This window comes from Sarcophilus harrisii, chromosome 1 (assembly GCF_902635505.1).
Source record: "Sarcophilus harrisii chromosome 1, mSarHar1.11, whole genome shotgun sequence".
Lineage (NCBI taxonomy): Eukaryota > Metazoa > Chordata > Mammalia > Dasyuromorphia > Dasyuridae > Sarcophilus > Sarcophilus harrisii.
This window is the reverse complement of record NC_045426.1, coordinates 108,950,813-108,959,243: the sequence shown is the minus strand read 5'-3', so window position 1 is coordinate 108,959,243 and position 8,431 is coordinate 108,950,813. Positions and strand designations below refer to the sequence as shown.

The following is an 8,431-nucleotide window of genomic DNA, read 5'->3' as shown; positions in this document are numbered from 1 at the left end:
TAAGATCTTTCACATTCTGACAGTTTTATTTGGGAACTCTACCCTTACTGATACCCTTCATAAAAGGTAATGCCTCAAATCTAACAAAATACTCTAAAGGTGGTTTGACAAAGATAAAATACAATGGAACTTCCACCTCCTTATTCAATTTTTATATACTTGAAGTTGTAATTATACAACAACAACTTCATTAATGCAGCATCTAATGCTTTTCTCTCTACCTTATCCCACTATTGATTCTTCTGGAACTAGTAGTTCACTAAAACTCCCAAATCATTTTTAGTTCTGTCAAATGGCTGTCCAGCACTGACAGACATTTTGTGCTTTGAAATTGACCTGTATAAGACTTTAATTTAGCCTTATTAAGTTATATTTTATTGGATTCAGTTTAACCTTCTAACTTATCAGGCTAGCTCAGCAGGCCTGGCTTGTTTGATTTTATCTGCATATGTGATTAAATATGTTATCCCTTCCCTTAGTTAAGTCTGGAATTATAAACTTAAGTAGAGACAAAATTGCATATTAATTTCAATATTTTTGGTTTCCTTAATAATTTTCTTTTTACTTTATTTTATGAATTTGAAATATTATTGTGATAAGGTATCTGTAAGCTTTACCAAACTGCCAAATGTGTCCATTACGTATACAAAGACACATATTGATGCATAAAAAGAGAAAAAAAAAGGAAAAAGGAGAGAGAGAGAGAGAAAGACAGAGACAGAGTGCAGGAAGGAAGAAGAGAGTGAGGGAGGGATTAATAAATGACAAATGCTGAATGGTGTCATTGATAAAAATGTTAAATAGTACAAGATCAAAACCTCTTATATCTTCTACTGGTGACCTCCTTCAATTTTGAAATTGAACCATTAATGACTAATCTTTGGGCCTCATTATTGAGACAATTCTAATTCCAACTATCTATTTTATTGTTTAACCTACATCATTCCATCTCCTCCACAGAAATATCATGTGAAACATTCTTTTGTACCTCTCCACATAGGACTTAACATCTAATATCACACGTATCATTATCTGCAATTATGTTTTGTTCCTCTCACAATGTGAGTTCCATAATGAAAGAGGCTGTATTTTTCTTAGGGACTAACATGATGTTCCATATATAGTAGATATTTAATATGTTTTCAGTGAATGCATAAAATTGGAACAGCAATAGAGTGATCACACTAAAAAGGCAAGTCAGAGAGTGAAAAAGTGAATCTCCATACCAATGACACAGAAAAGGACCAATTAAGAGATCTAATTTGCGCTGTACTTACATGTGAAGAAAAACAAAATAGGATTTAAAGAAAATTATTGGGATAAATCCAAAAGTCAGAACCTTGGGCCAGTTTTTAATCTCTTGGAAATTTTCTCAAATTCTTTATCTGTTGCAACATTAAATATGATTTTCATTGTTATGAAGAATAAGTAACAACACATTCAAAATCTCAAATGTAGAGAAAAGAGAATGTCAAAAATTACTCAAACATGATTCTATTTCTTATATTTTGCTACTACACTGACTGTAAGTTAACATAACTTTTAGTCATTTTATTGATTCCTACTTTTTGTCTTAGTGGAAATAACCAATGACTCCTTTCTTCTCTGTGGACTGATTTCTTCTCTATTCACTTCTTTGGATGCCTTTATTTGAAAGTGTTCAAGACTCATGATTCATAGTTTGAAAGCATTCAGAGACTCATATAGTTACAAAAAAAAATTTATTAATATCAAAGGAGACAGATCAAATTCTGAGAGAGAGTCTAGCAATTAAAAACAGTTGGGAGAGTTTTATATACTAAAAATCTGGGGGCTTCAGTCAGCTACAGCCTACAAGATTGTAAAATGTAAAAGAAATATAAGGAAGGAGCCAGAATATTTTTTTACCCTGAGGCAATTGGGGTTAAGTGACTAGCTCAAGGTCATACAGCTAGGAAGTATTAGTGTCGGAGGCCAGATCTGAACTTGGGTCCTCTTGACTTCAGAGCTGGTGCTCTATCCACTGCACCATCAAGCTATCCCCAGAATGTCTTTTAGCAAGATATTGTCTATCAAACAGAATGAGATATTTGCAAGGTCCTATCAAAAAATACAATTGTCTTGTTCCACATTTCTTAGACAGATATACAGTTTTAGGTTGTGTGTGTGTGTGTGTGTGTGTGTGTGTGTGTATGTGTGTAAAAAAGACTAAAGGAGACATGAAATACCTGCAGAAGTGATGTCTTGATGTCTGACACACTGATCCTGGCTATTGTTTTTAAAAGGATAAATATCACAGGAAATGAATTCTACATAATCTCTGTGGCACACACTTCAAACATAATAAAATTTAAATTCAAATATTATCTTCCTCTCAAAAATTGTTCCTTTTTTCTTTTCAATGAGCAATAATTCTCCCAATTACCCAGGCCTGAAATGAAAGTGCTGTGCAATAAACAAGTATTTGTGATAAAATAATAAATGCAATATATGTTCATTAAATTGAATCTTTAATTTTTTCCCTTTGTCTCCATGTTCAACAAGATGAAATAAGATATTAATTCTATCTCCACATTTCTGAAGTATAATCTGTGTTTTGCATTTGCTTTCACCCTCAATCAGGCTATTTTCATCTTACAACCAGAAGATTAAAAACAAACTAACAAACATTGTTACAAGTAAAACCAAAGTCAATCCTTTCCCTCAGGAAGCCTAATGGGAAAAGACAATAAACACAAAGGATCTTTAAAGGGAAGGGGGATGGCACTTACACACAGCTTTTATAGAAAAATCCAGTGAATCAGAACTATAATAAGGAAAAGAAAGAAATTATGATAATACTGGGCCTCTCCCCAAAATGAAGGTCCATGAGAAACTCATCAATGAGAAAGGTGGGTTGGAATAGTAGAGGATAATACAGAGTTAAGGGCTTCATGCACTGAGCAAAAATCCAGATTAGAAGACAGCTGTGTCACTGTGATAAAATTTAAAATTGAATTCCAAGTTTTTCATCTTCAACTAACCCAAAATATTACTCTCATTCCTTAATATTACAAAAACAAAGCATCACAAATGTTTGTGACAGCCCTCTTTGTAGTGGTCTGAAACTGGAAACTGAGTGGATGCCTATCAGTTGGAGAATGACTGAATAAATTGTGGTATATGAATATTATGGAATATTATTATTCTGTGAGAAATGAACAACAGGATGATTTCAGAAAGGCCTGGAGAGACTTACACAAACTGATGCTGAGTGAAACGAGCAGGGCCAAGAGATCATTATATACTTCAACAACAATACTATATGATGACCAATTCTGATGGACCTGGCCATCTTCAGCAATGAGATGAACCAAATCAGTTCCAATGGATCAGTAATGAGCTGAGCCAGCTACGCCCAGCGAAAGAATTCTGGGAGATGACTAAAAACCATTACATTGAATTCCCAATCCCTATATTTTTATAGATTTATAGATATGATATAGATCTATACAACTTCCAGCCAAGATAGCAGAGAGGAGGCCCACATTTGCTTAAGCTCTGCATTTTCTCTCAGAATTTAATTCATGACAAGCCTTAGAATTAGTGCTTGACTGAAAAAACCTCCCACAAATAATTATCAAGAGAAGACATCCTTGAAATTCACCAGGAAGGTTTGTCTTCTTTGATTCTTCTCTGACAAAATGAGCAAAAAATTTAAATATACCTTAAACATTGATAGCTTCTATACAGAAAGACAGCAGACTTTAAACCCTGAGGAGACTAAAAACAGACTGTCTCTAGATGAATCCCCAAAGGAGGATATCATCTGGTCCTCAACACACAAGAGTCTCATAGAAGAAATCAAAAAGGCTCTCACAAGACAAGAAAAATGGGAAAAGGAAAGGGAGGCTTGGCAAGAAAGTCTGGATAAGTCATCCCAGTCATTTAAAGACAGAGTGGATAAAGAAATCAAATTCTTGAGAAATAGAATTAGTGAACTGGAAAAAGAAAATAGCTTTCTAAAAATTAAAATTGCAAAATGGAAAAAAAATTCCATAGAACAAAACAACGCACTTAAAATCTCAATTGGACAACTAGAAAAAGATATAAAAAAGTGAGTGAAGAAAATACTTCATTGAAAATCAGAATCAAACAAATGGAATTGAATGACTCGAGGAGATACCAAGGATCAGTCAAGCAAAACCAAAAAAAAAAAAAAAAAAAAAATGAAACAATGGAAAAAACTGTCAAATTCCTTCTGGGTAAAACAACAGACCTGGAAAATAGATCTAGGAGAGACAATCTGAATTTATTAGACTCCCTGAAAAATATGATGAAAAAAAGAGCCTGGACACTATTTTCCAGGAAATTATCAAAGAGAACTTCCCAGAAGTCATAGAAACAGAGGGTAAAACAGACATTGAAAAAATTCATTGATCACCTAATGAAAGGGATCCTAAAATCAAAATTCCAAGAAATATAGTGGCCAAATGCCAGAACTATCAGATGAATGAAAAAATACTTCAAGCGGCTAGAACAAATCAATTCAAATATAGAGGAGCCAAAATAAGGATTACCCAGGATCTAGAAGTGTCCACTATAAAGGATCAAAGGGCCTGGAATATGATATTCCAAAAGGCTAAGGAACTTGGAATGCAACCAAAAATAACTTACCCAGCCAAAATGAGCATCTTTTTTTGCAGGGAAGAAGATGGACAATCAAAGAAATAAGCAAATTTGATCTATTTTGATGAAAAAAAAAACAGAACTTAACAAAAAGTTTGATCTACAAATATAGAACTCAAGAGAAATCTTGGGAACTCTATTTCTGCTATAAAGATATATAAAGAATATATGTATACCTTGTTCTAGAAACTAGAGGTAGAAAAGAAATTATACCAGAAAAAAGGTAAAATGAGGGTACTACATATCACTTACAGGCAAAGGAAATCTATTATATCTGAGAGAAAGAATGGAGGGGGATGAATATAGTGTGCATCTTACTGCCATCAGAATTGACTTAAAGAGAAAAATTTTAGACATATTTGATTTATGGTGAAACTTCTCCTACCTCATTGAAAAGTGGAAAGGGAAAAGTGAAAAGGGAAGGAATAAGCTAAGTGGAAGGGAATACAGAAATTGTGAGAAAAAAGAATAAAATGGGGGAGGAACTCTAAGGTAGGGGGAGGAATACTAAAAAGGGAGGACTGTGAGAAGCAAGTGGTGCTTACAAGTTTAACACTGGGGAGGGGGGGGTAAGGGGGAAGGAAATGAGAAAAACATAAACAGGGGTTAACAAGATGGTAAGTAATACAGAATTGGTAATTTGAACCATAAATGCGAATAGGGTAAACTCCCCCATAAAGAGGAGGCAGATAGCAGACTGGATCAAAAGTCAGAACCCTACAATATGTTGTTTACAAGAAACACATTTAAAGCAGGGGGATACATATAGAGTAAAGGTAAAAGGCTGGAGCAAAATCTATTATGCTTCAGGTGAAGTCAAAAAAGCAGGGGTACCCATCCTGATCTCAGATCAAGCAAAAGCAAAAATTGATCTAATTAAAAGAAATAAGGAAGGGCACTATGTCTTGCTAAAGTGTACCATAGAAGCAATATCAATATGAAACATGTATGCACCAAGAGGTGTAACATCTAAATACTTAAAAGAGAAATTAAAAGAGATGGAAGAAGAAATAGACAGCAAACTATAATAGTGGAAGATGTCAACCTTGCACTGTCAGAATTAGATAAATCAAACCACAAAATAAATAAGAAAGAAGTCAGAGAGTTAAATATAATACTATAAAAGTTAGATATGATAGATCTCTGCAAAAAAAATAAACGGAGACAGAAAGGAATACACTTTCTTCTCAGCAATTCTTGGAACTTATACAAAAATTGACCATATATTAGGACGTAAAAACCTCAAATTCAAATGCAGTAAGGCAGAAATAGTAAACGCGTCCTTTTCAGACCACAATGCAATGAATTTTTTTTATTATACTTTTTTATTGACAGAACCTATGCCAGGGTAATTTTTTACATTATGCCTTGCACTCACTTCTGTTCTGATTTTTCCCCTCTCTCCCTCCACCCCCTTCCCTAGATGGCAAGCAGTCCTATATATGTTAAATATGTCACAGTATATCCCAAATACAATATATATGTGCAGAACCGAACAATTCTCTTGTTGCACAGGGAGAATTGGATTCAGAAGGTAAAGATAACCCAGGAAGAAAAACAAAAATGCAAACAGTTTACATTCATTTCCCAGTGTTCTTTCTTTGGGTGTAGCTGCTTCTGTCCATCATTGATCAATTGAAAATGAGTTAGGTCTCTTTGTCAAAGAAATCCACTTCCATCAGAATACATCTTCATACAGTATCATTGTTGAAGTACATAATGATCTCCTGGTTCTGCTCATTTCACTGAGCATCAGTTCATATAAGTTTCTCCAAGCCTCTCTGTATTCATCCTGTTGGTGATTTCTTACAGAACAATAATATTCCATAACATTCATATACTACAATTTACTCAACCATTCTCTGACTGATGGGCATCCATTCATTTTCCAGTTTCTAGCCACTACAAACAAGGCTGCCACAAACATTTTGGCACAGGTCCCTTTCCTTTCTTTAGTATCTCTTTGGGGTATAAGCCCAGTAGTAGCACTGCTGGATCAAAGGGTATTCACAGTTTGATAACTTTTTGGGTATAATTCCAGATTCCTCTCCAAAATTTTTGGATTAGTTCACAACTCCACCAACAATGCATCAGTGTCCAAGTTTTCCTGCATCCCCTCCAATATTCATCATTATTTTTTCCTGTCATCTTAGTCAGTCTGATAGGTGTGTAGTGGTATCTCAGAGTTGTCTTAATTTGCATTTCTCTGATCAATAGTGATTTGGAACACTCTTTCATATGAGTGGTAATAGTTTGAATTTCATCATCTAAAAAGTGTCTGTTCATATACTCATATACTTTCATATATAATTGGAGAATGGCTTGATTTCTTATAAATTGGAGTCAATTTTCCTATATATTTTGGAAATGAGGCCTTTATCAAAACCTTTAACTGTGAAGATGTTTTCCCAGTTTGTTGCTTCCCTTCTAATCTTGTTTGCATTAGTTTTGTTTGTACAAAACCTTTTTAATTTGATGTAATCAAAATTTTTGGAAATGAAGGTAAAAATGTCACTTTTTAAAAGGAAAATCCATGAAGGAACTAATTAAAGATTGACATTGTATAAAGAGCTATGGGGATACTTTCTTGCTATGTATTAAATGCCCGTAAGCACATTAGTGAAAAGAGATAAGGTAAAAGTAGGAAAGGGGTACTAATATTTCAAAGGACAAGAAAAATAGAAAGCACTATAATCTAAAGAACTAGACAATAACTAAATGCTATTACCAAGCTAATATATTTTTTTTTTATTTGAACATCAGAAATAGGGGAGAACAAATCGCAATCCACTATCACAAATTATGCAGTTGAGTTTACTCACATTTGGGGAAATCACAGGGGTCAGCCCATCCCAAGTGCAATGGATAAGCCTCATCACCTTGGGGAAACTACCTTTGTGATCTGGAATCACCCCTACCAGAAAACCAATATATTTCTAAACTATATACAGCTTCCTACTAGAATCCCTTCCCCCAAGAATATTGTAATTATCTAGCACAAAATAATAGCTGAAAGAGATCTTAAGTAATCAACAAATATTTGCAATATGGGCAAGATAATCCTTGAAAGAATAATAAATATAAGGTATAGCTCCCTTTTTACAGTATTTATAATCTAGAAATGAAGATATGTATACATAAAATGAAAACACAAGTCATTAAGTACTACAAAAATTTAAAGGTTATGGCACTTAAAATCATGTGGGATATCTGAGAAAACATCCAAAGAGATGTTGAATTTATGCTGAGCCCTAAAAGATGGGTAGGGCTGTAATACACAAAATAGCATGTGAATATATTCAACTAAACCAATCAAAACGAATTCTTATTGTTCTCATTTAATGATCTTTATAGATGTTTCAAAGTTTAGCCATCTTTATAGATTGGAAGTTCTTTCTTATATACAATTGTCTTTTGAGGTAATTTAAGGTCATTATTTTTTCTTCTTAATTAAAGATTTATTTAAAAAATATTATGATGGTTATTATGATAAGGCCATGTACTTGAAGGCAGTTATTCAGTTATTCAACAACATATATATTTTAGGATAACAACATTAGTTCCTAAAATATTTTCTTTATGGTTCTAGTGGTATTTTTTAAATTATTCATCATTTTAGTTATTCCTCTCTGAATTCATCCCCCTCTCCACATATTTACTTTTGTATCTTTATTTAAACAGTCACATCACTGAGGTACCAAGGTATAGTGGATTCAGAGTCTGAAAATCCTGGTGTTTAAGGTCTGAATCTGACAACTTCAAGTTCTGTGACTTTTGGTAAGTT

General features: G+C 33.6%; 1 non-coding gene across 1 annotated transcript; it reads right to left on the bottom strand.

Moving 5' to 3' along the window:
• Positions 1-7,411: 7,411 nt before the first annotated feature.
• On the bottom strand, positions 7,412-7,576 carry LOC111719595. The gene has a single exon (XR_002769674.1). It is a non-coding gene; the product is annotated as a U1 spliceosomal RNA (small nuclear RNA).
• Between the last annotated feature and the right edge of the window lie 855 nt (positions 7,577-8,431).